This window comes from Tachyglossus aculeatus, chromosome 22, assembly GCF_015852505.1.
Source record: "Tachyglossus aculeatus isolate mTacAcu1 chromosome 22, mTacAcu1.pri, whole genome shotgun sequence".
NCBI classification, from domain to species: domain Eukaryota; kingdom Metazoa; phylum Chordata; class Mammalia; order Monotremata; family Tachyglossidae; genus Tachyglossus; species Tachyglossus aculeatus.
In genome coordinates this window covers 4,457,815-4,485,321 of record NC_052087.1, presented here as the reverse complement: position 1 = coordinate 4,485,321, position 27,507 = coordinate 4,457,815, and the positions used below count along the sequence as shown (strand labels likewise).

Below are 27,507 nucleotides of genomic sequence, written 5' to 3'. Positions count from 1 at the left end.
CACTGTTGGGTAGGGACTGTCTCCATATGTTGCCAACTTGTACTTCCCAAGCGCTTAGTACAGTGCTCTGCAGACAGTAAGCGCTCAATAAATACGATTGATGATGATGATATGTTGCCAACTTGTACTTCCCAAGAGCTTAGTACAGTGCTCTGCACACAGTAAGCGCTCAATAAATACGATTGATTGAATGAATGAATGAATGAAAGTGCCTGACACACAGTAAACGCTTAACAAATACCGTAAAAAAAAGGACTCCAGAAGGAGTAGCACATGGGTTCTTACAGGAGGCTCGGGGGGGGGGAAATTGAGGATTTTCCTTGTCACTGGAAAACTCCCAGGTCCCCACCTGACTGTTTAGATTTCAGTCTTGCAGATCCTCACTGTGATTTCCATGCTTAAGAGCAGAGCTTGTGAGCAAGGCACAAGCACTTTGTTCATATAGAAGGATTTAGAGGCAGGTTTGTGAGGGGAAAATATCAGCTCCTCCATGTCCCCGTGCTCGTGAATGCCAGGCTGCATCAGGCACTGGGGAAGTGAGTGGATATCCGGTTTCAAATTGGCCAAGCATCTTGGGGAAGAATCAGCATTAATCACCCAGTAAAACTCTCAGGCAAAATGACAAAGAAAAAATAAAATAAATCTCAGTTTGATTTTCTGGGGGTGGTGTGTACGCATATGTGTGAGCTGTCACTCAGAGGAAAAATCATCATCACCATCATCATCAATCGTATTTATTGAGCGCTTACTGTGTGCAGAGCACTCGCGCTTTTGCGCATCACCCATGGCTTCCTGTGTGATCCTGAAAGTCCCTTCACCTCTCTGCATCTCAGTTATCTCATCTGTAAAATGGGGATTAAGACTGAGAGCCCCATGTGGTACACAGACTATGTTCAACCTGTATCTTCCCCAGTGCTCAGAACAGTGCCTGGCACATCACAATGGCATCATAACAAATGCCATTTTAAAAGAAATAAAGAATAAAAGCTCTACTGATGCTGTTCCCCTTCCCAGGTGCTGTGATTTTCAGTCTCCACCGGGGTTTTACAGCAGAGTTTTCTAATAGCACAGCTGAAGGTCAAGTAACACCTTTCTAGCAAACGCAACCTCAATCCAAACAGCACAGGACAAATGTTACCACTGAGACGGACTCTTCTTCCCACAGTGGGCTGCAGGAGACCAGTGTCTTTCCAGGATGCACCACGGAAGGCCCAATTTTTTTTTAAAATGGTATTTGTTAAGCACTTACTATGGGCCAGGCACTGTTCTAAACAGTGGGGTAGATACAAGATAATCAGGGTGGACACAGTCCCCACTCCACGTAGGGCTCACAGTCTTAATCCCCATTTTTCAGTTGAGGGAACTAAAGCACAGAGGAATTGAAGTGACTTGTACAAGGTCACACAACAGACAAGTGGCAGGGTCAGGATTAGAACCCAGGTCCTTCCGAATTTCCAAGTCCACGCTCCATCCATTAGGCCACACTGCTTCTCTAAGCTGCTTCTTGAAGCGGGGCTGTTCCCCGCCACTGAGGGGCTTCCACCCCTGATAGCCCTTTCCCCTGCCACCCACAAAGTACCAACCGGACTTCTCCCTCCTCATCTGGAGAGGCCGATGCTCCGAGTTCCAATCCCTACTACCCCCAGTCAAATTCGGAAGCTCCTGTCAGGGACAGGAACTTTCAGGAGCAGCAAAAGCTCAGTGATTCTCTTCCTTTGCTTCCTCCTCCCAGAGACCCTGCCCGCTTAAACCACTCCTGGACCTGAGAACGCCTGGGAAGGGAAAAATGGAACACACTCGGATTTCGGGACACACCGGGGTGTGTGGGACGGGCATTCCCTGGGAGCAGTGTGGCCTAGTGGATAGAGTCCAGGCCTGGGTGATCTTGGGCATGTCATTTCACGTCTCTGGGCTTCATCTGTGAAACAGCGGGATTGAGGCTGGGTGTCTTATGTGGGACGGGGATTGTGTCCAACCCCATTACCTGTATGTACCCCAGCGCTCAGTACAGTGCCTGGCACAGAGTAAGCACTGAACAAATACCATTATTATTATTGTTATTAGGCACTGGGGGCAACCCCCGGACGTTGGACGTGCCTCACCAGAGGTGCCAGAACTCGAACGCACTTCTGAGGGCTGAAAACCCAGCGCTTCATCCTTTCCCCCCTTCCCGTCCCCCATCTCCGGCTATCTTTTACCATCGACCCACGGTCTGAGCAGAAATACGGCCAATTTGCAATTTGTGCCGCATCTACCTCATCTTACCACTCTTCCGACTGGAGGAGCGACGGCAGCCTGGTCTGTCTGGTCAATTATCGCCCGGACACGAGGGACCAATTAATGGCGTCCATAAAAGCCTGAATCACTCTGTCAATTAACTAGAACTAACTATGTCATCAGATATATTACTGGTGAGCAAGTCTATTTGGTTGCAATATGTCTTGAAGGAGAGCGGGATCAAATGAATCACAATTGACTTGGACAACTGCTAGCATAATTTCAGAAGATGAAAAGACAAATGTGGTAGTTATTAAGCGGTCCCCTGAGGAATTACAGCCAAGCAATCGTAATGTGCTAAAACGACCCTAGCAGGTGCCCACAGTACAAATCAGGCAGAGGGTTAAATCAATATTTTCAATTTCTTGGGATCAATCTGGTGTTTGAACAAGACGGAAACTTGTTAGCAATCGGCAGGATGTGTAAATGAAAAGTCAAACTTCTTATTATTTGTTAAAAAGGAATCGCGGCTCCGCTCCACGTCCTCCCCGCGAGGTGAGGTCTGGCGTGGTCCAGGAGCTGGCCTGCTCGCCGAGAATCAAGCAGCTCTGAAATTTTAATCGAGTGCAAAAGACACGCCGAACGCTCGAGATCTTTAAGAATGATTGGAGCGTCAATAGGAAAGTTTGGGGCTGGGAAAACGGCACGGTTAATTATCGGTTTCCCGACCCAGCTCCGCCACTCGCCTGCTGGGTGGTCCAGGACAAGTCACTCGACTTCTCTGGGCCTCAGGTTCTTCATCTGTAAAAAGGGGACTCAACAGCTGTTCTCCTTTGTATTTAGATGTTGAGCCCCGTCTGAGACAGGGACTGGGGTCAACCTGATTGGCCTGCATCTTACTCCAGTGCTTAGGACAGTGTTTGGCGTACAGTATGCGCTTAATTCCACTATTAGTATCAAAAAAAAAATAAAGCACAGGAGGAAGCCTGGAACTCTATAGGGGAGAGGCAAGCAGGATGGCCTAGTGGATACAGCAAGGGCTTGGGAGTCAGAAGGACCTGGGTTCTAATCCTGGCTCTGCTGTTAGACGTTTGGGCAAGCCACTTCCTTAATACCGAATACATACTGAAAGAAGCCGGATTGGATGAAGACGAACGGGGAGTAAAGGCTGGAGGAAGGAATATAAACAACCTCAGTTATGCTGATGATACTACCCGACTAGCAGAAAGTGCAGAAGATTTGAAGGGCTTATTATTAAAAGTTAAGGAAGAGAGCAAAAAGAGGGGCCTACATCTGAATGCCAAGAAAACAAAGATCACGACAAATGGAAGTTTTAAAACACTGTAGTGGATGAAGATTGAAATAGTTGACAATTTTTCTCTCCTGGGTTCGGTAATAATAAAGGAACTAGCAGTGAAGAAATACGCCGAAGATTAATGTTAGGAAGACTAACTATGAAGAGCCTGGAAAAAAATGTGCTGATGTAACAACTGCCACAAAAATACAAAATGTCAATTCGATGGTGTTTCCAGTGACAATATATGGATCCGAAAGCTGGACAGTGAAGAAACAGGATAGAGAGAGCATCGATTCTTTTGAGATGTAGTGTTGGAGAAGGCTTTTGCGAATACCAGGGACTGCCCGAAAAGCAAACAAATGGATTTTGGACCAAATTAAGCTAAAGTCGTCTTTGGAAGGCCAAATGACTCGACTTAGATGAGCGTATTTGGGTCAGATCATCAGGAGGACTAATTCTCTGGAGAAGACACTAATTCTAGGAAAAGTCCAGGGAAAACATGGAAGAGGCTGACCAGCAGCTAGATGGATAGAGACCATAACAAAGATAAAGGGAAGAACCGTTAGGATGGTTACAGATTATGGCAGAAGATGGGACATTCTAGAGAAAATACATCCAGAGTCGCTATGAATAAGAAAAGACTCGACGACACGATAATAATCAGTCACTTTACTTCTCTGGGCCTCGGTTACTTCATTTGGAATATAGGGATCAAGTGTCTGAATATGGGAGATAGAGACTGTGTCCAACCTAATTATCTTGTGACTGCTCCAGCACTTAGTACAGTGCCTGGCACATAGTATTCATTCATTCAATCACATTTATTGAGCGCTTACTGTGTGCAAACAACTGTACTAAGCGCTTGGAGAGTACAACTCGGCAACAGATAGAGACAATCCCTACCCAACAACGGGCTCACAGTCTAGAACGGGGGAGACAGACAACAAAACAAAACAAGCAGTAAGCACTGAACGTCACAATTACTATTTACTATTTTAATAATTACTATTATTATTATTACCTCCTGCCAAAGGATGGCCAGAGCAAAGCCAGGTTTGGGGCTGGTTCCCCAGGTTTCCTAGGCAGAGGGGATAGCCCCAAGAGTCACGAAGAAGGCCTCATGGCCAATATCCAGCAAAGAGGCCAAGTTTTTAACGATTTCTTATTACTCTTAACAAAATAACTAAATAATGGATACTTTCATCAGCATGAGGGTGATGGTGGTGATGTCATAACCTTGGGAGAGGAAAATTAATCAGGAAAAGCTTTCTGGAGGATGTGGGCTTTCAAGGATCTTGGCCTGGTAGACTTAAAGGAGGAATCCCAGCTCTGCCAGTAGTCTGCTGTGCAACCTTGGGTAAGTCACTTCATTTCTCTGGGCCGCTGTTACCTCCTCTGTAAAATGGAGATTAAGACTGTGAGCCCCACATGGATCAGGGACTGTGTCCAACCTGATTTGCTTGCATTCCCCCCCTGCCCCCAGCGCTTAGTACAGTGCCTGACACATAGTAAGCGCTTATCCAAATACCACAATTACTAGTATTATTATTACTTCTCTGAGCCTCACTTACCTCATCTATAAAATGGGGATTAAGCCTGAAACCCCTATGTGGGACGGGGTCTGTGTCTAAACTGATTAACCTGAATCTACCCCAGAGCTTAGTTCAGTGCCTGGTGCCTCGGAAGCGTTTAGCAAATATTAGAAAAAAAGAATAGAGGAATGTTCAGGCAGGAGGAAGGGCTCGGACAACCACAATCATCATCATCAGTCACATTTATTGAGCGCTTACTGTGTGCAGAGCACTGTACTAAGCGCTTGGGAAGTACAAGTTGGCAACCTATAGAGACAGTCCCTACCCAACAGTGGGCTCACAGTCTAGAAGTGGCTTGCCCAAGGTCACACAGCAGACAGGCGACGGAACCGGGTTAGAGAGAGACGAGGTGACAGCCAGTTGAGCTTGGGAGGAGTGAAGAGAGCAGGCTGGGGAGAAGCAAGAGAACAGAGCAGATTTGTCAGAAAGCAGATGAGAAGCAGCGTGGCTTAGTGGAAAGAGCACGGGTTGGGGACTCAGAGGTTGTGGGTTCTAATCTCGGCTCCACCACTTGTCAGCTGTGTGACTTTGGGCAAGTCACTTCAACTTCTCTGTGCCCTCAGTTACCTCACCTGTAAAGTGGGGATTAAGACTGTGAGCCCCACGTGGGACAACCTGATTACCTTGCATCTCTCCCAGTGCTTAGAACAGTGCTTGGCACATAGTAAGCATTCAACAAATACTATAACTATTATTATTATTAAGGCAAGAGCTGGGAGGAGCCTTGAAAAATCACACTTCCTCCTGAGGCTCAGACTGCGCATCTGTGATGAAGTAGGGTCCCTGGAGGCTGTTTTTTTTTTTTTTATAATGGCATTTATTAAGCACTTACTATGTGCAAAGCACTGTTCTAAGCACCGGGGAGGTTACAAGGTGATTAGGTTGTCCCACAGGGGGCTCACAGTCTTAATCCCCATTTTACAGTTGAGGTAACTGAGGCCCAGAGAAGTTAAGTGACCTGCCCAAAGTCACACGGCTGACAATTGGCAGAGCTGGGATTTGAACCCATGACCTCTGACTCCAAAGGAGGCTTCTGGGAATGGGGGTTCCTGGAGACTGACGGGAATACTGGACCCTGGGGGATGCTGGGACTGAGGGTCCCTTCGGATTTCTGAGACTGACGGTCCCAGGAGACTGTAACTACTGGTCCCTGGAGACTGCTGGGACAGCGGGTCCCTTGGGATATAAACCCGGTGTGAGCAGGGATTGTCCCTATTGTACTTTCCAAGCACTTAGTACAGTGCTCTGCACACAGTAAGTGCTCAATAAATACGATGGAATGAATGAATGAATTTCTGGGACTGATGGCCCCTGGAGGCTGCTGGGACTGCTGGTCCCTGGAGTCTGTTGGGACTGGTGATCCCTTGGGATTTCTTGGGATTGAGAAGCAGCGAGGCTTAGTGGAAAGAGCACGGGCTGGGGAATCCGAGGATGTGGGTTCTAATCCCGGCTCCGCCGCCTGTCTGCTGTGTGACCTTGGGCAAGCCACTTAACTTCTCTGAGCCTCAGGTTACTCATCTGTAAAACGGGGATTAAAACTGTGAGACCCATGTGGGACAACCTGATTGTCTTGTATCTATCCCACTGCTTAGAACAGTGCTCGGCACGTAGTAAGCGCTTAACAAATACCATAATAATGATAATTATTATTATTTCTGGGACTGATGGTCCCCTGAGACTGCTGGAACTGCTGGTCCCTGGAGGCTGCTGGGGACTGGAAGTTGTTGGAGATCATCGGGCCTGGTAGGATCCTGTAATTCGTGGTCCTGGGGACAGCTGGCAAGATCCAAGACCCATTTCAATTGATTAAGTTCCAACCGGGGGTGGTTCATTCATTCAATCATATTTATTGAGCGCTTACTGTGTGGAGAAGCAGCGTGGCTCAGTGGAAAGAGCACAGGCGCTGGAGTCAGAGCTCATGGGTTCAAATCCCGGCTCTGCCAATTGCCAGCTGTGTGACTTTGGGCAAGTCACTTCACTTCTCTGTGCCTAAATTACCTCATCTATAAAATGGGGATTAAGACCGTGAGCCCCCCGTGGGACAACGTGATCACCTTGTAACCTCCCCAGCACTTAGAACAGTGCTTTGCACATAGTAAGCGCTTACTAAATGCCATCATTATTATTGTTATCATTACTAAGCGCTTGGAAAGTACACTTCAGTAATAGAGAGAGACATTCTACCTTCTTCTAAAACAGGAGGCCGCAGCCTCACCGGGGAGTTGGGATCTGGAGTAATCAGGCATGGAGGACCGGGTCTTTCCGATACACGACAAGCATTCCTAGGCCGTAAGCTCGGTGTGGGCAGGGAATGTGTCTGCTTGCTGTTGCACTGGATTCTCCCAAGGGCTTAGTACAGTGCTCTGGACACGGTTAAGCGCTCAATAAATATGACTGACTCACGTCTTGACTGAAGAATCAAGCTGAACCAACCAAGAGAATGGCAGGACACGACAGGACCAAACACCTGTGGTTTCCAACCAGACAGCGGAGGCTCCTCAAGGCCGGAGGGTCTGTGGGTCTGCCGGTGACATTGCCAATCCCCGGAGCCTCTAAGAAGCAATTGTTAAGCGCTTACTATGTGCCAGGCACTCTACTGAGCACTAGGGTGGGTATGAGCAAATGGGGTTGGACACAGCCCCTGTCCCACATGGGGCTCACCTTCCTAATCCCCATTTTACAGGTGAGATAACCAAGGTCCAGAGATACGAAGCGACTTGCCCAAGGTCACACAGCAGACAAGGAGCTCGAGCAGGATTGGAACCCATGACCTTCTGACTCCCAGAATCGTGCCACAGCCACCATGACGCTTCTCTGCCCAGATATGAGCCAGTAGACAGATCCGGATTTCCAGGGAGTTCACAGGATGATCTATTGCTAGGGAGACCCATGACAGACATGGAAAAGTCCAGTCTCTGAGACACGAGCGGCATCGCACACGATGTGATGTGATGTGATGTTGTCCTCCAGCCAGTTTTGCAGAATTCATTCACTCATTCAGTCGTATTGATTCATTCAATCGTATTTATTGAGCCCTTACTGTGTGCAGAGCACTGTACTAAGTGCTTGGGAAGTACAGTTCAGCAATGAAGAGAGACAATCCCTGCCCAAACCGGGCTTACAGTCTAGAGGGAGGGAGACGGACATCAAAACAGGGAAACAGGCAATAGATGTGAACAATATCCCACTCGATTCTCCTAGATTTGGCCCCAGATTTGAGCGCTTTTCTGGAGAGTCCTGCCCCTCTCCCTTCCCCGCCCCAAGCCCACCCCCTGCCGAACTGTTCCAAAGCGCTCGCTTCTCTCTCCCGTTTCCATGGAGAATTTGGACTCAACATCCTAGCTGAGTCCAAGCGGGACCTGGAGGTGAGAACTCCAGCAAAAAGCTGGTGGGTGTTGAAACCAAGTCCACCAGATATAAAGGGGAGGGTGGTTCGACCCAAGGCCGGCCCGCCTAATGTGAAGCCAGCAAATGGCCACCCAACCTACCCTCCCCGATGCCCGGCGGTAGTTTGGGCCAAGACGTCAGCATCCTGAAAATCATTCGGGCCGGGAGCGGGGGAAGGGGAGGCGCCATCCGACTACGGAAAGCCAAACTGTATTAGCCCTGGCACGACTCCCATCCCACCCAGATGTCGCCAGCCTTGTTCCCGGATAGAATCGCGGCCCGCCTCAGCAGGGAGAGGGTCACAGAGGGGCAGGGAAGGAAACGGGCCGGAAAGGGAAGCCGTCTGGGAGACTTTACCACCTGAAAATAGTGGACAGGCCATCGCTCGATAGTGCAAAGACTATTCCGTGAAGATCGGCCTTTAAAACGTCTTAGGAAGAGGAAACGGTGAAGTCCGTAGAATCGTGAAATCCAGGCATTCTGCGGGTTTCCATTCACCGATGGTCCGCTTATGTAAAGATGGTATTTGTCAGTGCTTACTATGCGTCAAGCACTGTACTAAGTGCAGGGGTGGATGTAAGATAATCGGGTTGGACGCGATCCCTTATCCCATTCGGGATTCCCAGTCTAAATGGGAGGGGGGAGAAGGTTTGTAGAAGCTATCACGTAAAAGGCTCGGGAGATTGCTAAACCTCCCGGACCTGTATTCCCAGCGAAGCCCCTGCGTCCTCAGATCTGGGTGAAATCCCGTCTTCCTTGGGCTCCTGACTTGGTGAGACCAGAGCAGCTGCACCTTTAAGGGGTTCAACGGGCAGACACAAGCCTTTGAAACCAGGATTCGGCAAATGAACCAATAAAAATGCTGCAACTTGAAACCGGCCCACGCACACTCGGACCAGGGAAGAGAGGGAGGGATGGAGGGAGAGAGAGAGAGAGCTTGTCTGTGTGACACACCCTTGTAACTCTCTGAGAACAGCAGCTCCCGCTCCTCTAGACAAGAAGCTAATTGACTGGGGTGCCCGCTCTATAAAGCTATAAAATAAGTACAGAGAGGACAATATGGACCTACTGTCCAACCAGCCCCATAAATGGGCGCCACTGTCCGACGACGCACGGTTCCGTGAACAAACGCGGCGATTGTCTTCTCCGGCCTGCCACCATACGAAGAATGCATAATTAGCATCCTCGGGAACCGGGCGCTACCGTGGAAGAGGGACACGGCTTCGTTTTCAGAGGCCCCCGCCCAGGGGCCGGAGGGCTGAGTCCTGTCAGTAGGATCGAGACGCCGGCAGGTCTGTTGCCCTGTCAAATAAACAAACGGCTTCTCTCGCTCTCTCCCCTCTCACCATTCCCGGTTCCAAATCCGGAAGCTACTGGGAGGGCTCCCCTCTTCTCGAGTTTCGACAACAGTTCTCCGTTCCTTATCAGGGAACTTCGCTCCTCTCCCCCCTTTCCTCCCGCTCTCTCCTCCGGCCCCGAGATGGGCCCTTTCGACTTCCACCGAGAGGCGAACGCTTAACTGGCGGCCGGGGGTTAAACCCTCTCTGAGCCCATTAACAGCCATAACATGGCTCTCTGGGTCCACGCCAGCTCCCAGCCCAATTCCAGAAACTCAGCTAGGCGGTGGCGAGGAGAGTTTTGGAAGCCTCTCCGCCCCTTCTCACAAACGGCCCCGGATGTTCCTGTCGGCCGCATTTCCAGAGCCCACGGAGAAGCGGCGACGCGCGTTCGTCGTCGTCTCCTGGCGATTCACATCAACCCGGTGCCGTCCGATCTGTGTGAGCTGGGAAATGGAAGTAGGGGGCCTTGCCCCCCTCCGCCCTCTTCCTAATTCAACATCCAAAAGTCCCCTTTCCCACTTCCAGAATGGGTTACTTCACAACCCCAGGGAGGGACGGAGAGTGGCCTAGTGAATACAGACTGGCCCTGGGAGGCAGAAGGACTTGGGTTCTAATCCTGACTCTGCCACTCCTCTGTGTGTTACCTTGGGTGAGTCCCTTCACTTCTCTGTGCCCCAGTTCCCTCATCTGTAAAATGGGGATGGGGACTGTGAGCCCCACGTGGGACAGGGACTGTGTCCAACCCAATTTGTTGGCATCCACCCCCAGCGCTTAGTACGGTGTCAGGCAGACGGTAAGCGTTCAACAAATACGATAATTATTGTTATTCACTCCTCTGGGCCTCAGTGTCCTCATCTGTAAAATGGGGATTAAGACTGTGTGAGCCCCCTGTAGGACACGGACTGTGTCCAAACTATCTTGTATCTACCCCGGTGCTTAGAAAAGTTTCTGGCACCAAGTAAGAGCTTAACAAATACCACAATTATTATTATCATTATTATTACTAACTGAAACCCTGCGTTTTTCTAATCCAGATAAAGGAAGTCCTCGAAAATGTTGATGCCCTGGTGAGGTTTCTCTCTTTCTGGTTCTGACTCCTTTCTCCTGGCGCTATTCAGAGAGGCCTGCGGAGCCAGCCAAACACGATCCCGGCTTTCCCCCGTCCCAGCCGGGGGCTTTCCTAAAAGAAACACAGGAGGAGACGTCCTTCTCTGTCCACACTCTAAGAAATCAGTCTGCAGGAAGCCAACCTAGGACTCCAGGGAATCCATCAACTGATCGATCAAACAGTGGTATCTTTTGAGCACTTACCGATTCACTCTTTCACTCGATCGTATTTACTGAGAGCTTACTGTGCACGGGGCACTGTACTGAGTGGTGGGGAGAATGTAATATAACATTCCCTGCTCACAACGAGCTCACAGTCTAGAGGGGGAGACGGACACCAATATAAATAAATAAATGACCGATCTGGACATAAGTGCTGTGGGCTGGGAGGAGGGATGAATAAAGGGAACAAGTCAGGCAGACGCAGAAGGGAGTGGGAGAAGGGGAAAGGAGGGCTTAGTCATGGAAAGCCTCTTGGAGATGGGCCTTCAACAAGGCTCTGAAGAGGGTAGAGTAACTGTCTGTCAGATTTGAACTCACTGTGGGCAGGGAACTCTCTCGAGCGCTCAGTACAGTGCTCTGCATACGGTAGGCCCTCCCTAAATACCACCGATTGATTGATCACATCATCACAGAGTTGTCAGACGTGATCCCTGCCCTCAAGGAGCTAACCATTTCATGGGGGAGACAGAAATTACAATAAATAACAGAAGCAGCAGCAGAGTGGAGGGATACGTCCATAAGTGGTGTGGGGCTGGTGTGAGTATCCAAGTGTTTTCTGTAATTGGTTTCATGATTTAACCTTGGGCCCAAGTCCCACCCCAACAATTATAAGTCCACAATCAGCTCGGCCAGAATGCACAGAACTCTACGCTCCCTGTGGGCTGAGCGTGTCTACCAATTCTACTGTACGGTTCTCTGCCAAGGTCTTACTTCAGTGCTCTGAGCCCAGTAAGTGCTCAATACCAATCAAGAAAGGCCAATTTCATCTCAACTCTTGCCCCAAGCAGCCACGGGAACAATTAAGAACGTAAAATAGAAGCGACATGGATTAGTGGAGAAAGCACGGACTTGGGAATCACAATGACCTGGATTCTAGCCCTGGCTCGGCCACTTGTCTGCTGGGGGACGGTGGTCAAGTCACTTCATTTCTCTGGGCCTCAGTCACCTCATCTGTAAAATGGGGATTGAGACTGTGAGCCCTCCGTGGGACAGGAACTGCGTCCAACCTGATTTGCTTGTAGCTACCCCAGGGCTTAGAACCATGCATTAAGATGCATTTTACAGATGAGGACACTGAGACCCAGAGAAATGAATAACAATAATTATGGTATTTGTTGAGCGCTTACCATCTGCCTGACACTGTACTAAGCGCTGGGGGTGGATGCAAACAAATTGGGTTGGACACAGTCCCTGTCCCACGTGGGGCTCACAGTCTCCATCCCCATTTTACAGATGAGGGAACTGGGGCACAGAGAAGTGAAGAAGGAGTGGGAGAGTCAGGATTAGACCACGCATTAAGCGCTTACTACCATTTTTATTATTAGCATTCACAATCAGCTTTGCCGGAACGCGCGTTTTGCAGTACGTGCTTTGGAACGCACACAGAGGAAGAATCAGGGAATGATCTAAGCTGTCAGGCCCTAAGCTTATTGTAGGCAGGAAGCCTGTCTACAAAGTCTTTGTAATGTGCTCTCCCAAGCGTTCAGTAGAGTGCCCAGCCCCCAGTGAGTGCTCAATGAATACAAATCAATGGATTGATTACCCCCCAACCACACCCATCTAGACGCAGCGTGACTCGGTGGCAGAAGAGACGCTTGTGTACAAATGCCTGGCATTGTACGCGCGGTGGTGAGTGCTTCGGTGAGAGATTTCCTTCAGGTGGACGTCTGCACGGAGGCCATCTCCTGGGGTAAGGTCGAAGCCTCACGAGAAGCAGCATGGTGTAGTGGATAAAGCACAGCATGGGAGTCACGGGGTCATGGATTCTAATCCCTGCTCCGCCACTTATCTGTTGTGTGACCTTGTGCAGGTCATTTCCCTTAGAACCCTATTTCCCTTAAGGCCCTACTGAGAGCTCACCTCCTCCAGGAGGCCTTTCCAGACTGAGCCCCTTCCTTCCTCTCCCCCTCGTCCCCCTCTCCATCCCCCCATCTTACCTCCTTCCCTTCCCCACAGTACCTGTATATATGTATATATGTTTGTACATATTTATTTATTTACTTATTTATTTATTTATTTATTTTATCTTACTTGTACCTATCTATTCTATTTATTTTATTTTGTTAGTATGTTTGGTTTTGTTCTCTGTCTCCCCCTTCTAGACTGTGAGCCCGCTGTTGGGTAGGGACTGTCTCTATGTGTTGCCGACTTGTACTTCCCAAGTGCTTAGTACAGTGCTCTGCACACAGTAAGCGCTCCATAAATACGATTGACTGATTGATTGATTAGAACAGTGCTTTGCACACAGTAAGTGCTGAACAAATACCATCATCATCATTTCCCATTTCTACGCCTCAGTTCCCTCATCTGCAAAACGGGGATTGATGATGATGATGTTGGCATTTGTTAAGCGCTTACTATGTGCAAAGCACTGTTCTAAGCGCTGGGGAGGGGAAACAAGGTAATGAAGTTGTCCCATGTGCTGCTCACAGTCTTAATCCCCATTTTACAGATGAGGTAACTGAGGCTCAGAGAAGCTAAGTGACTTACCCAAGGTCACACAGCAGACATGTGGCGGAGCCAGGATTCGAACCTGTGATCTCTGACTCCAAAGCCCGTGCTCTTTCCACTGAGCCACGCTGCTTCTCCTAGCCAGTGAGACCCATGTGGGACAGAGACTGAATAGCGTGTAACCACCACAGCGCTTAGTACAGTGCCTGGCACAAAGTAAGTGCTTAACAAACACCACAATTATTATTGTTGTTTAAAGAGACGGGGGTGGGAGGATCATCATCATCATCATCAATCGTATTTATTGAGCGCTTACTATGTGCAGAGCACTGTACTAAGCGCTTGGGAAGTACAAATTGGTAACATAATGGATGGAAGAGCTGGCAGCTGTTCGCTTAAGAAAGTCACCCGTGGGTCTGGACGGAGAAGTCCCTGACCCAAGAAGGGGCTGGCCCACGGGCACTTGGATCTTCCCAAGCGCTTAGTACAGTGCTCTGCACACAGTAAGCGCTCAATAAATACGATTGAATGAATGAATGGATGAATCCAGACATCCTTCCGGGAAAGGGAAAGCCGCGGCCTCGCTGCCTGGGCAGAGCACTGTACTAAGCGCTTGGGAAGTACAGGTTGGCAACATACAGAGTCGGTCCCTACCCAACAGTGGGCTCACAGTCTAGAAGGGATTATTTCTATTATTATTCTATTTCTATTATTATCCTGTTATTATTGTTGTTAGTCACCCCATCACGGCTCACTGTTCAGCAGCTAAGTTTGAAGCTTGTTGTGGGCAGGGAACATTGTCCACCAATTCTGTTATACTGGACTCCCCCCAAACAATTAGTACAGTGTTCTGCACGCATCAAGCACTCAATAAATGTGCTTGAAAGAGCACGGCCCTGGGAGTCAGAAGGAGCGTGTCCTTCCCAAGCGCTTAGTACAGTGCTCTGCACACAGTAAGCGCTCAATAAATACGACTGAATGAATGAATGGAGCTGGCAGGCCGCTGCATTCTCCTGCCGCCTGGAAGGAAATCCGTCCCTGAGCTCCGATCTCACCTAGATTGCACTTTCCCAAGCGCGGGCTGGGTTATAGAAGGAGAAAACCGAGGTGAGGTAGGAGGGGAAAAGGTGGTGGAGGGTTTTGAGGTCAATGGTGAGGAGTTTTTGTTTGATGTGGAGGTGGGTGGGCAGCCAACTCAACTGTAAAATGCAGATTCAATACTTACTGAACCTCCTAGTACAGTGTGGGACAGGGACTATGATTAACTTGAGAATTAAATACCTACTCTTCCCTCTCCCCGTGGGTGGTGAGTCCACATGGGACAAGGGATGTTTGGGATCAATCAATCAATCAATCAATCAATCAATCAATCGTATTTATTGAGCGCTTACTACGTGCACAGCACTGTACTAAGTGCTTGGGAAGTACAAATTGGCAACACATAGAGACAGTCCCTACCCAACAGTGGGCTCACAGTCTAAAAGGGGGAGACAGAGAACAGAACCAAACATACCAACAAAATAAAATAAATAGGATAGAAATGTACAAGTAAAATAAATAAATGAATAAATAAATAGATTGAACTGCATCCCCCCGCCCCAGCTCTTACAGCATGGCGTAGTGGATACAGCACTGGCCTGAGACTCAGAAGGTCATGGGTTCTAATCCCGACTCCACCACTTGTCTGCTGTGTGACCTGGGGCAAGTCACTTAACTTCTCTATGCCGCAGTTACCACATCTGTAAAATGAGGATCGAGTCTGTGAGCCCTACATGGGACTGGGACTGTGTCCATCATCATCATCATCATCACCATCATCATCATCAATCGTATTTATTGAGCACTTACTGTGTGCAGAGCACTGTACTTAGCGCTTGGGAAGTACAAGTTGGCAACATATAGAGACGGTCCCTACCCAACAGTGGGCTCACAGTCTAAAAGGGGGAGACAGAGAACAAAACCAAACATACTAACAAAATAAAATAAATAGAATAGATATGGACAAGTAAAATAAATAAATAAATAGAGTAATAAATATGTACAAACATATATACAGGTGCTGTGGGGAAGGGAAGCAGGTAAGATGGGGGGATGGAGAGGGGGATGAGGGGGAGAGGAAGGAAGGGGCTCAGTCTGGGAAGGCCTCCTGGAGGAGGTGAGCTCTCAGTAGGGCCTTGAAGGGAGGAAGAGAGCTAGCTTAGCAGATGGGCAGAAGGAGGGCATCCCAATTAGCTTGTATCCACCCCAGCACGCAGTAAGTGCTCAACAAATACCATTATAATTATTATTAGAGAAGCAGCGTGGCTCAGTGGAAAGAGCACGGGCTTTGGAGTCAGAGGTCATGGGTTCAAATCCCGGCTCCGCCAGTTGTCAGCTGTGTGACTTTGGGCAAGTCACTTAACTTCTCTGTGCCTCAGTGCCCTCATCTGTAAAATGAGGATAAAGACTGTAAGCCCCCCATGGGACCCCCTGATCACCATGTAACCTCCCCAGCGCTTAGAACAGTGCTTTGCACATAGCAAGCGCTTAATAAATGCCATTATTATTATCATCATTATTATTTTTATTACTTGGCACATAGTAAGTGCTCAGCAGATAGTACAATAATTATTATTAAGTGAAGTATTCATTCAATCGTATTTACTGAGCGCTTGAATGAATAGTAGAGTGAGTGGATAAAATCATCATCATTATCATCATCATCAATCATATTTATTGAGCACTTAGTGTGTGCAGAGCATCATCATCATCATCAATCGTATTTATTGAGCGCTTACTGTGTGCAGAGCACTGTACTAAGCGCTTGGGAAGTACAAGTTGGCAACATATAGAGACAGTCCCTACCCAACAGTGGGCTCACAGTCTAAAATCCATCACCAACAGACCATCAGCTAAAGGCAGTATGCTTCCGGGTCCTCCCCTGAGTCTTCCTCCTAGAAAATCCAATGACTGAATAGCTATTTTTCTTCTCAAGGGGAAAAGGATGAAGGAAGGAGTAAGGACCCAAAGAGATATAATCTTTGCACACAAATCAGGCCTCGCTTTTGCTCTCCAATCGCCGTATTTTCCGTGGGTCCGCAGCATGGCAGAAGACTCCGACCTGCCCGCCTTGAGAGCCCAGTCTTTGCAATTTAATTGGAAACCTCCGATGGGTAGAGCGTGTACTTAACTAATTGGATCAGTGATAATCCAGTAGCATTGGGGGGGTCTAATTTTCAAGACTGATGAAATTTTGTCACCTCTTTGCAGGAGTGAGAGCCCAAATGTCAGGCTGGGAGGTGCGTGTGGGTACTGTCTGGCACGGAGAGGAGTAACAGCGCATTCCTCCCTCCCCGTGCCTTCGGCGGCATATTTGGCTCGGGGGTGGCTAGCTGGGGGCACCCTGCTATATGTTGCCAACTTGTACTTCCCAAGCGCTTAGTACAGTGCTCTGCACACAGTTAAGCGCTCAATAAATACGATTGATTGATTTAGAGAGACAGACAGAGGCAGACAGTGCAGAAAACGACATCTGTAAAACCAAGAAACTCCGGCTCCTCCACCTTGAAAATGGCTGGTCAATTCTTCGGGGAAGAGCTCTGCCAAGGGAGCACGGTAGCGACTCCCCCTCTAGACTCTAAGCTCCTGGAGGGCAAGCGTCACGTTTTCCGACTCAACTGTAACGTAATAATAACAACCGCGAGATGTGCTAAAGCGCTTACTGTGTGCCGAACACAGTACTAAGCGCTGAGGTGGAAAGAAGCAAATCGGGCTGGACACAGTCCCCTGTCTCTCATAATAATAATAACAAATAATGTTAAGCGCTTACTATGTGCCAAGCAATGTTCTAAACGCTGAGGTAGAGACAAGGTAATCAGGTTGTCCCACATGGGGCTCACAGTCTTAATCCCCATTTTACAGATGAGGTAGCTGAGGCCCAGAGAAGTTACGTGGCTTGCCCAGGGTCACACAACAGTCAAGTGGCAGTGCCGGGATTAAAACCGCATCTTCTGACTCCCGAGCCCGTGCTCTTTCCACTAAGCCATGCTGCTTCTCAGCATAATGATGGCACTTGTTAAGCGCTTACTAGGTGCAAAGCACTGTTCTAAGCGCTGGGGTAGATACAAGGTAATCAGGGTGTCCCACACAGGGCTCACAGACTTCATCCCCATTTTACAGAAGAGGGAACTGAGGCCCAGAGAAGTGAAGTGATTTGCCCAAAGTCACACAGCTGAAAAGTGGCGGAAGTGGGATTAGAACCCACAACTTCTGACTCCCAAACCCGGGCTCTTTCCACTAAGCCACGCTACTCACAGTTTTCATCCCCATTTTCCAGATGATGATGATGATGGCATTTGTTAAGCGCTTACTATGTGCAAAGCACTGTTCTAAGCACTGGGGAGGATACAAGGTGGTCAGGTTATCCCACTTGGGGCTCACAGTCTTAATCCCCATTTTACAGATGAGGTAACTGAGGCCCAGAGATGTGAAGGGACTTGCCCGTGGCCACAGGGAAGACAAGTCCGTGGCTCAGTGGAAAGAGCCCGGGCTTTGGAGTCAGCGGTCATGGGTTCAAATCCCGGCTCCGCCAATTGTCAGCTGTGTCACTTTGGGCAAGTCACTTAACTTCTCTGTGCCTCAGTTCCCTCTTCTGTAAAATGGGTATTAAGACTGTGAGCCCCCCATGGGACTACCTGATCACCTTGTAACCGCCCCAGCGCATAGAACAGTGCTTTGCACATAGTAAGCGCTTAATAAATGCCATTATTATTATTATTATTATTATTAAGTGGTAGAGACGGGTTTAGAACCGATGACCTTTTGACTCCCGGGCCTGTGTTCTATCCACTACACCATGTGTACTCTCTCTAGCACTTAGTCCGGTGCTCTGAACACAGTAAATACTCAATAAATACCACTGATGGTATTTACTAAAAAAAAAAAAAAACCACCCTGGCCCCTAAAAGATGGAAACTGGCTAGCGGTAGGTACTCTGTCAACTCCTTGAAGGGAGGGATCAGGTCTACCAACTCCACTGTAATGTACTCTCCCCAGTGCTTAGTACAGTGCTTGGCATCCAATAAATAACACCACAAGTATTTGATAAGTAGAAAGAAAACCCCTTGCCCCCTAAAAGATGGCAAGCAGATGGCTAGTAGGTAGATGGTCAAATCCTTGAGGACAGGGACTGTATTTACCAACTGTTCTATTGTATCATCATCAATCGTATTTGTTGAGCGCTTACTATGTGCAGAGCACTGTACTAAACGCTTGGGAAGTACAAATTGGCAACATATAGAGACAGTCCCTACCCAACAGTGGGCTCACAGTCTAAAAGGGGGAGACAGAGAACAAAACCAAACATACTAACAAAATAAAATAAATACAATAGATATGTACAAGTAAAATAAATAAATAAATAGAGTCATAAATATGTACAAACATATATACATATATACAGGTGCTGTGGGGAAGGGAAGGAGGTAAGATGGGGGGGATGGAGAGGGGGATGAGGGGGAGAGGAAGGAAGGGGCTCAGTCTGGGAATTGTACTCTCTCCAGTGCTCAGTACAGTGCTTGGTGGTAAGTAGCACAGTAAGTATTCAATAAATACCACCGATTAAGTGGAAAGAAAACATCTTATCCCCTCAAAGATTGCACTGTACCCTCACCAGTGCTTAGTACAGCATGGGCCTTAGCGTCAGAGAACCTGGGTTCTAATCCTTTTATCATCATCAATCGCATTTATTGAGCGCTTACTGTACTTTTAGACTGTGAGCCCACTGTTGGGTAGGGACTGTCTCTATATGTTGCCAACTTGTACTTCCCAAGCGCTTAGTACAGTGCTCCGCACACAGTAAGCGCTCAATAAATACGATTGATGATGATGATCCCAGCTCTGCCTTCTTTCTGCCGGGTGACCGTGGGCAACTCATTTCACTTCTCTGGACTTTGGTTCCCTCATGTGGAAAATGGGGATTAAGCCTGTGAGCCCTTTGTGTCCAACCTGGTTAGTTTGTATCCACCCCACTGCTTAACACATAGTAAGCGCTGAACAAATATCATCATTATTATTATCATCATTATTATTACAGTGCTCTGTACACGAAATGCGCTCAATAAATACTACTGTCCGACTGAATGGAAAGGGTAGACTGCCAACTCCTTGAGGGGAGAGATCCTGAGTGCCTAAGTACAGTGCCTTGCCCACAGTAGGCGCTCAATAAATACCACTGATTGATTGATTGGCCCAGCGAGTTCATTCACTCATTCGATCGCATTTACTGAGTGCTTACTGTGTGTGGTGCGCTGTACTAAGTGCTTGGGAGAGTATAATCCAACAATTAACACCCACTCTCTGGCGGAGCATCCTGGCTAGGTTCAAAGACAAAGCGCTTCCATAATCAATCAATCAATCAATCAATCAATCGTATTTATTAGGCACCACTGTCAGCCTGGGGGTGCCCGGCAATCTGGGGGTTCCGTCTCACGAGGACACGAATCTCCCCTGGCCCGTGCGGACCCCGTTTCTGGGAGATGGGAGGGACGTTTTAGGGACTTAAACCCTTGGATCAAAAGGGCCCATGTCAATCTGTCTGGCCATGGCCTAGTGGATAGAGCCCAGCCCTGGGAGTCGGATGGTCATGGGTTAACTAATCTTGTCTGCTGTGTGGCCTTGGGCAATCATTTCACTGCTCCGTGCCTCAGTTTCCTCATCTGTAAAATGGGGATTGAGACTGGGAGACCCACCGGAGGACAAGGGACTGTGTCCAACCCAATTTGCTTATATCCACTCCAGCACTTAGTACAGTGCCTGTACTAACAAATGCCATCATTATTATTACTATTAGTAGTAGTAGTAAGTGCTCAATAAATACCACTGACTGATTCATTGCCTCGACTTATTTCCTTTCCTTCTGCGTCACTTGTGCCCCTGAGCAATTAGGTAGTTATCCCACTTCCTTTCCCTACAGCACTTACCAGACATATCTTTATACTCTTGTTATTTCTCCTGACTGCAATTTATTTTAATGTCTGTCTCCTGACTACAATTTAAACCGCTTGAGGACAGAGATCATGTCTACTCACTATTGTACTCTCCCAATTTCTTTGACTAGTGCTCCGCACAGCCAAAGCGCTCCAAAAATCCTATTTTTTAACACCGATAGGGACAACTTGACTTCCCCAGATTGTGGTAGCCGGACAGATGCTGGCCCCAAAGACACCTGAGTCCTCTAGGTTGTAAGTTTGTGGTGGGCAGAGAATGGTTCTACCAACTCTTTTTATACTGTACTCTCCCGGGCGCTTAGTACAGTGCCCTGCACACAGCTCAATAAATGTGATTTTTTTATGGTATTTGTTAAGTGCTTACTACGTGCCAGGCACTGGTTCTAGGCGCTAGGGTAGATACAAAATAATCATGTGGGTGGGGAATTATCGTCGCGGATGGGGAATGTGTCTGTTGTTGTATTATACTCTCCCAAGCGCTTAGTACAGTGCTTTACACACGGTAAGTGCTCGATAAATACGACTGAATGAATGAACTGCACGTTGCTGCTGCTCTTTGCCCCCCACGGTCAAAGGTGCCTGGATCATGTCCAGAACAGGGAAGAGGGCTATGTTCCATAATTACCGACAATGAGGGAACCACATTCCCTTGTACTGGAAACGTTGTCATGAAATGGAAAAAAAAAACAACTACAAATCACGCAGCCACTGGACTCTGAAATGCCGTCGCGGCAGGATTATTTATGCGGTTTACACGACGTGTAATCACAATATGATCAGAGGATTACCCCAAATGCCGTCTGGAAAGGGCACGCTCATTAAAGAAAATCAAGGGATGACTGCAGGGTTATCTGAACCCTGGGAGCTCGGTGGTGCGCTTATCAACACGTGTGTGTGCGTGTGTGCGTGCATACACATGCAATCTGATCCGCCAGCTGTGAACACTCTTCCACGGATTGTTCTTCAACTCCCAAATCTCCACTCGGATTCCCTCGACGGGTCCACGGGGCAACAGTTTCGTCCTTCCCTCCCACTTCCCGGGACACCAAAGGATACTGGGACAACTCCCGAGGACAGAGCGGAGATGGGGAACGGCTCTTGTTAGCAGAACATTAATGTCCGGGAACAACCACAAACCCTACCATATTCCCATTTGCAGCCCGGGATGCTCAATAAATACGACTAAATGAATGAATGAATGGTCAGAGCGACGACTGACCAATGGAAGGTATCTATCAAGCGCTGACTGTGTGCTTGGGAGGGTACGATACGATACAGTTGGCAGGCAAGATCCTGAACCACAAGGAGTTTACGGTCTAGTGTGGGAGACACGTTAAACTGAATTACAGGTCGCCGCAACACACCTGGACTGTATCCTGGCTCTGCCAATTGTCAGCTGTGTGACTTTGGGCAAGTCACTCAATTTCTCTGTGCCTCAGTCTGTAAAACGGGGATGAAGACTGTGAGCCCCATGAGGGACAACCTGATCACCTTGTAACCTCTCCAGTGCTTAGAACAGTGCTGTGCACATAGTAAGCACTTAGTAAAATGCCATTATTATTATTATTATTATTATTACTAACTGCTTGGGAGAGTACAACAGAACAGAGTTGGTAGCATGTCTTTTAATTGCCGTGGGGCGGGGTGAGCATTAAAGTGCTTAAGGGACACACGGCCAAATGCGGAGGATGGGAGGATGGGTGGGAAGAGCAGAGGAGGAAGCGGGCCCATAGTGTCAATCTAGCCTCCGTGGCCTTGGGCAAGTCACTTCACTTCTCTAGGCCTCAGTTACCTCATCTGTAAAATGGGGATGAAAACTGTGAGCCCTATGTGGGACAGGGACTGTGGCCAACCTGATTTGCTTGTGTCCGCCCCAGCGCTTAGTAAAGTGCCTGGCACAAAGTAAGCACTTACATGCCATAATTATTTTTATTATTATTATTCCTACGCTGGTGTGTAATGCCTATTTTCCCTAGCTGTATTTTACATTAATAAGCTCCCTCTAGACCGCAAGGGAATGTCTCTGCTAATTCTGCTGTATTGAGCTCTCTCAAGCGCTCAGTACAATGCCTTAGACTGTAAGCTCCCCTCTAGACTGTAAACTCAATGTGGGCAGGGACTGTGTCTGTTTACTATTGTACTGTGCTCTCCCAAGTGCTTTGTACAGTGCTCTGCACACAGTAAGCGCTCAATAAATAGCACCGATTGACTGATTGTCTCCCCCCGTAGACCGCAAACTCCTTTTGGGCAGGGGCCGTGCGGAGAGGCAGCACAGCCTGGAAGAAAGAGCAGACCTGGAAGTCAAAGGACCTGGGTTCTAATTTTGGCCCCACCACTTACCTGCTGTGTGACCTTGGGCAAGTCCCTTCACTTCTCCGGGACTCAGTTTCTACATGTGTAAAACGGGAATTCAATTCCTGCTCACCCTCCTACTGTGAACCCTCTGTGGGACACAGACTGTGCCCAGCCTGATTATCTTGTATGTTCCCCTGCACTTAGCAAAGTGCTTAGCACATAGAGAGCACTTAACAAATACCATCATTCTCAACTGCATCATACTTTCCTGGTCAATCAGGCAGTAGTATTTATGGAGCACTTACTGTGGGCAAACCACTGTACTAAGCGCTTGGGAGAGTGCAATACAACAGAGTTAGTAGACACGTTCCTTGCCCACAACGAACTTGCCCGTTGTTGGGTAGGGACCACGTCTATATGTTGCCAACTTGTACTTCCCAAGCGCTTAGTACAGTGCTCTGCACACAGTAAGCTCTCAATAAATACGACTGAATGAATGAATGAACGAACTTACAGTCTACGGGGGAGATGGAAGCACAAAGGAAACCCCTCAAACTTTGAGGGGACACGCTGCCATGTCTTAGCATTCCTTCCGCCGGGTAATAAAAATAATAATGATGGCATTTGTTAAGCGCTTACTATGTGCCTAGCACTGTTCTAAGCACTGAGGGGGATACAAGGTAATCAGGTTGTCCCACCTGGGGCTCACAGTCTTAAACCCCATTTTCCAGATGAGGCAACTGAGGCACAGAGAAGTTAAGTGACTTGCCCGAAGTCACACACCTGACAAGTGGCGGAGCCGGGATTAGAACCCACGACCTCTGACTCCCAAGCCCGGGCTCTTTCCACTGAGCCACGCTGCCCGGTAATGTTGTAGCCACCCGCTCCCACTGCCCCGTACACCCTCACCTTGGTACTTCAACTAGGGCCGGATCCTGTTTCTTAAATAGTATTTGTTAAGCGCTTACTATGTGCGAGGCACCGCACTAGGCACTGGGGTAGATAATAATAATAATTGTGGTAATCGGTAAGCGCTTACAATGTGCCAGGCACTGTACTAAGCGTGAGGATGTATACAAAGCAAATCGGTTTGGACACAGACCCTTTTCCACGTGGGGCTCACGGTCTCAATCCCCATTTCACAGAGAAGAAAACAGCGGCACAGAAGTGAATTGACTTGCCCAAGGCCAAACAGCAGACATGTGGCGGTGCCGGGATTAGAACCCACAACCTTCTGAGTCCCAAGCCCGTGCTTTATCCACCTCGACATGCTGCTTCGCATACAAGTTATTCAGGTTGGTCGGAGTCTCTGTCCCCACACGGGGCTCACAATCTTAATCCCCATTTTCCAGATGAGGTAACCGAGGCCCAGGGAAGTAAAGTGACTTGAACAAGGTCACTCAGCAGACAAGTGGCTGAGCTGGAATTAGAACCCGGGGTCCTTATGACTCCCGGGCCTGTGCTCTTTCCCATAGACCACGCTACATCCTCAGCATAATTTTCTGATTGCTCGTTGTGAGCAGGAAATCAATAAATCGTATTTATTGAGCACTTACTGTGTGCAGAGCACTGTACTAAGCGCTTGGGAAGTACACATTGGCAATGTATAGAGACAGTCCCTACCCAACAGTGGGCTCACAGTCTAAAAATGTTTCTGTTATATTGTTGTACTGTACTCTCCGAAGTGCTTCGTACAGTGCTCTGCACAAAGTAAGTGCTCAATAAATACGGCTGACTGACTGACTGATAAAGGCTTCGAGAAACAGCGTGGCTTAGTGGAAAGAGCATGGGCTTGGGTGACAGAGGTCTTGGGTTCTAATCCCAGCTCTGCCACTTGTCAGCTGTGTGGCTTTGGGCAAGTCACTTAACTTCTCTGGGCCTCAGTTACCTCATCTGTAAAAGAGGATGAAGGCTGTGAGCCCCATGTGGGACAACCTGATGATCTTGTACCTACTCCAGTGCTTAGAACAGGGTTTGGCGCATAATAAGCGCTTAACAACTACCATCATTATTTATTATTATTATGACCTCCTCCACAGCACCATCATTAATAATACTAATATTATCATTAGTATGGAAAAAGGGCTTCAATTCAGCAAGATCGGTCACTATTAGGGAAGCAGCGTGGCCCGGTGGAAAGAGCAAGGACCCAGGTTCTAATCATCCCACCTCCGCTACGTGACTGCTTGTGAGCTTGGGCAAGTCGCTTAATTCCTCTGTGCCTCAGTTTCCTCAGCTGCAAAACTGGGATTTCAAAATGTTCTCCCTCCTACTTAGACTGTGAGCCACATATGGGACAGGAACGGTTTCTGGTCTGATTAATTTCTATCTATCCACTGCTTAGAATAGTGCTTGACATATAGTACGGGATTAACAAATACCCTAAAATAATACCATCATTATTTATTATTATTATGACCTCCTCCACAGCCCCGGGCCGGGCCCTCGGATTCCTCCTTTTCCAACCCGGCCCACCGTCGCTGCAGAGCGGCAACCAATTAATCCTGAGACTTCCGAATGAACTACAAGTGATCCCGAGGTGCCTCCCTAGGAGGGAAGAACCGTCCTTTCCGTGGCCATGCCACAGACCCTTCAGCCACGGGACGGATTCGGGCTGACCCCGATTTTGACGATTTGTACTTCCCAAGCGCTTAGTACAGTGCTCTGCAAACATTAAGTGCTCAATAAATATGAATGAATGAATGATTATTAGTGCAAATGGAACCATGGTGTGGTTTGAGCACAGCCTCTAATATCAAAACTCCACAGATCATTGGCTATAATCAATTTTTTCTCATCAAGAGATGCCAAAGAAGGAAAGTGTGTGTGTGTGCACACGCACGCACGTGTGCGTGGCAACAGGGGGTGAAAATCACCACGAGTCGATGATGATGATAATAATAATAAATCTATATGTTATATAAATACATATATGTGTGCATATCTATAATTCTGTTTATTTACATTGATGCTATTGATGCGTGTCCACTTGTTTTGCTTTGTTGTGTTGTCTGTCTCGCCTCTTCTAGACTGTGAGCCTGTTGGGCACGGACTGTCTCTGTTTGTTGCCGAATTGTACTTTCCAAGCGTTTAGTACAGTGCTTGGCACACAGTAAGCGCTCAATAAATACAATTGACTGACTGAATGAATGAATAATAAAAAAACTGTTTTCCTTAAGGGCTTACTACATACCAAGCACTGTGCTAAGCATGGGGGTAGACAAATACAGTGCCAGAGCTTAGAGCCCACAGTAAGCACTTAACAAATACCATCATCATCATTAGTATTATTAATATACTTTATACCATCATCATTATTATTAATAATAATATATTTTTATTACCGTCTGTCTCTCCCTCTAGACTTGTAAGCTCATTTTGGGCAGGGAATGTGTCTGTTTACTGCTATAGTAAACTCTCCCAAACGCCTAGTACAGTGCTCTGCACACAGTAAGTACTCAATAAATATGATTAAATGAATGATACAATTAGATCGGACAGAGTGTCTGTCTTGCAGTGGGCTCACGAGCTCAGGCGGGGAGGGATGAAGAGATTTTTTTAATCCCCCTTTTACTGAGTAGGAACCTTAGGCAAAGAGGTCAATCAATCAATCAATCAATCAAATTTATTGAGCGCTTACTGTATGCACAGCACTGGACTAAGCGCTTGGAAAGTACAAGTTAGCAACATACAGAGACAGTCCCTACCCAACAGTGGGCTTACAGTCTAAAAGGGGGAGACAGAGAACAAAACCAAACATACTAACAAAATAAAATAAATAGAATAGATATGTACAAATAAAATAAATAAATAAATGGAGTAATAAATATGCACAAACATATATACATATATACAGGTGCAAGTGGCTTGCCAAGGTCACACGGCAGGCAAGCAGCGGAGCCAGGATGTGAACCTGGTCTCCTGACTCCCAGCCCTGGGCTTTGTCCACTAGCCCAGGAGAAGCAGTGTGGCTCAATGGGAAGAGCCTGGGCTTTGGAGTCAGAGGTCACGGGTTCAAATCCCAGCTCCGCCAACTGTCAGCTGTGTGACTTTGGTCAAGTCACTTCACTTCTCTGGGCCTCAGTTCCCTCATCTGGAAAATGGGGATTAAGACTGTGAGCCCCCTGTGGGACAACCTGATCAGCTTGTAACCTCCCCAGGGCTTAGAACAGTGCTTTGCATATAGTAAGCGCTTAATAAATGCCATCATTATTATTATTATTATTATTGCCCACGTTGCCTTTCAAAACCAATAGAAATAAGGGCTTCAATTCGGCAAGATCGGTCACCTATTGGGCAGCGTGGCCCGGTGGAAAGAGCAAGGACCCAGGTTCTAATCATCCCACCTCCGCTACGTGACTGCTTGTGAGCTTGGGCAAGTCGCTTAATTCCTCTGTGCCTCAGTTTCCTCAGCTGCAAAACTGGGATTCCAAAATGCTCTCCCTCCGACTTAGACTGTGAGCCACATATGGGACAGGAACGGTTTCTGGCCTGATTAATTTCTATCTATCCGCTGTTTAGAATAGTGCTTGACATATAGTACGGGATTAACAAATACCCCCCAAAAACCTCCAAGGACAAGCAATTCAGCCTGTGTTCGGACAGGTCCGGAG

The 27,507-nt window shown here is 47.9% G+C and overlaps 1 protein-coding gene across 4 annotated transcripts in view; it reads right to left on the bottom strand.

Annotated features, from left to right (window-relative positions):
• Positions 1 to 27,507, bottom strand: part of LOC119943539 (transcriptional enhancer factor TEF-1) — a 299,094-nt gene that overhangs the window by 105,792 nt on the left and 165,795 nt on the right. The window lies entirely within an intron of this gene.